Source organism: Hipposideros armiger, unplaced genomic scaffold, assembly GCF_001890085.2.
Source record: "Hipposideros armiger isolate ML-2016 unplaced genomic scaffold, ASM189008v1 scaffold_1686, whole genome shotgun sequence".
Lineage (NCBI taxonomy): Eukaryota > Metazoa > Chordata > Mammalia > Chiroptera > Hipposideridae > Hipposideros > Hipposideros armiger.
This window is the reverse complement of record NW_017733036.1, coordinates 1-2,746: the sequence shown is the minus strand read 5'-3', so window position 1 is coordinate 2,746 and position 2,746 is coordinate 1. Positions and strand designations below refer to the sequence as shown.

Below are 2,746 nucleotides of genomic sequence, written 5' to 3'. Positions count from 1 at the left end.
ACCCTAATAAGGTAAACTTCAGTAATATGCAAAAGGGGGGTTTCTTCCCTCTACCCATAGCTGGCAAAGAATATTCGTGTTGCTTTTTTTCTCCAGGAAATGTGTTTGACCTTAATCCCCAGTTTTGAGCCAGCAGATCTTATTCCTTCTGTAAAATAAAATAATTGAACTCTGCTTTTTGTGGACTAGTTCCTCCAAAGTTGCTCATAAATTTTCCCCATTTTAGGACTCAAACAGGAATGGAATCAATTCAGACCGTTCCCTTCACCTTCTCTTTGTGGATGGTGAACATTTAGGCTGTGCTGAGAGCTCAGGTGTCCGGTTATATGATGCCAATATCACAGGATCATATTTGTACACATCCTTGATCAACCAAAGGTTTATGTCCTGGGTCTCCATCTGGGTCTCTCACTGTGCCGAGCACCACTGTACAACAGACAGCAATGGTAAGTACTCAGCTTCTTCCTCTCGCTGGGCCCCCGAGAATGTCAGGGCAGCTTTGCCCCCAGTGATGGAGTCTGAGAACTGGGCAGTGGTCCAGGAGTGTTTATTGTTTTTATCATAAATCAGTATCCTGGGGACTTGGCCACACTTCTGCTGTAACAAATGTGTATACTGACCATTGGTGACTGCCCCAGTGCTGCAGCCACAGGTGAGAATGATTGTGTCTCCTGGGGACACAGTCAGTGAGGGCTCCTGAGTCACCACAGCCTGAGAATTGGACCCTGAAATGAAAACAGATACATGTCAGGAGTGAAGAATAAAGGCAGACGGATCCCTCCAGAGGCTGGTCTCTGAAATGTCCATGAACCTGGGCAGTGAGTGAGGAGGGGGAGGAGGAGGAGAGGAGTCCAGGTCATGGTGAAGACTTTTCAGGGTCCCCTGACTCATGCTGGTGCTGGTCTCTGGGGTGTCCTTTTATCTCCCCTTCAACTCCCTGTGTAAAGGGTGTGCTTGGAGGGACATTTTGCAAATATGAGCCCACAGTACCATCCAATTCTGTGTCCTCAGCCCAGTTTGTTGCTTCAATCTCAGGAGGAGGCTGTAGTGGTTGTGAATTCCTGTGAGCTCTGAGTCTGTCCCTTGAGAGGAAGCACCTGCTGTGACCTCTAACTCAGGTCATGAGCATGGGCACAGGGCCCATTCAATTAGAATCATTTGAGTGGGTTTCAGGCCTTGCTGCAGTGAGACTATCAACAGTGCCCCATGGTGAGGTACTCAAGAGAATATTCATGGAGGTGGGAACTGCAGAAGGAATGATGGTCCTTTTACTAGTTCGACAAACTATCACTCAACCTGTATTTCAACAAATAATCAACATATAACGAGCAAGTAAATAAAATAATCAATAAGCTTATGTAATTTTTTAGTTAAAGTTTATTGGGGTGACAATTGTTAGTAAAGTTACATAGATTTCAGGTGTAGTACGCATTTTTGATCTCTCCAAAAAAGTTTCTTTCTAAATTTCATCTATTGTATTTTTCAGTTCTACATTACCATTTGATTTTTTTATGACTTCTCTTTCTATTCTGAGTTCCTCTCTTATTCCATTGCTTCCAAAAGTGTGTGTAGTTGCTTGTCAAATGGATTTTATGATTGTTGCCTGAAAATATCTGTCACATAATTTCATCATCTGAGACATGTCTGTGTTGATATCAACAGATACTCTTTTCATGTTCAAGTTTAGATTTCCTTGGTTCTTGGTATGACACGTGATGTATTTTCACAGAATTCTGGACTTTTTGGAAATTACACTAGGGCACTCTGGTTCCATTTACTCCTCCTGTTAGCTGCAGCACTAGGTCAGGGCCATATATTCAGTTCCCACTGGTCCCAGCAAAGGTTTAGCACTGACTCCCAGTGCTCTGTGCTGCTGATGTCTTCATGGGAAAGTGGAGGAGTGATTGCCAACAGCTGATTCTCATGAAGTAGAGGTGTGAAATAAGACACCTGCTGGGACCAGCTGCCTACAGAGAGGGAAGCACAGGGCTTGTGGAACTGCTGGGCTGCAGTGGGGGTGGGTGCTCAGCTCTCCATTGGGCCCTTCGGCCTCACTGACTCTGGGGAAGAGACGGGGCCACTGCAGCAGGAGGTCCCCTGCCTCCTGTCCTTTATTCAGTGCTGTTAATGCCAGCTGGGGAGCTTGAAGGCTCAGCTCTCACTTGGTCCCACAGTCACCAGCAGGGGGCGCAGGAGTGCAGACTTCCTCTGACTTGTATCATCTCATTCAGTCTCATTTCAGAGGGATGGGGTTCAAGTTCATCTCCCAGTGGGGTCTGAATCATGGATGGAATAACTGGAGTGCGAACATGCCCAGGGTAGTTCTGATGGCTCAGGCTTGTTGAGTGTGACGGAATGGATGCTAAGCTTTTCATTTTACACACTGACACTCCTCAGGTGGGCCGTGAGGGCACTACCTTCTGTCAGGAAAGGATGGAGACTAGATCCCTGCTCATCAAGACTGAAACCCTTGGATAAGGGTGCAATTAAGCGATTCTATCAGCATGTGGTGTTGGGGACGGAGGTTGTCAAAAAGATTCTGTCTGATTAGACACCTGATTCCCAGATTCTTTGCCTAGCGGGATAAGGTTTTTTTGGAGTCTTTCTCTTTCTTTCTCTTTGTCTTTTTATTTTTCCCTTTCTCTTTCTTTTTTTTTTTTATTGTTAGTTTCAGGTGTACAGAACAATGCAATAGTTACCCTTTTCACCCTCACAAAGTAACAACCCCCCTCCCCCCATCCACTGC

General features: G+C 45.6%; 1 long non-coding RNA gene across 1 annotated transcript in view; it reads left to right on the top strand.

Moving 5' to 3' along the window:
• Positions 1-1,149, top strand: part of LOC109378000 (uncharacterized) — a 50,620-nt gene extending 49,471 nt beyond the window's left edge. Inside the window, exon 6 of the long non-coding RNA XR_002122948.1 lies at positions 227-1,149. This is a non-coding gene — a long non-coding RNA (uncharacterized LOC109378000). The remainder of the gene's footprint in view (positions 1-226) is intronic.
• Positions 1,150-2,746: the final 1,597 nt, after the last annotated feature.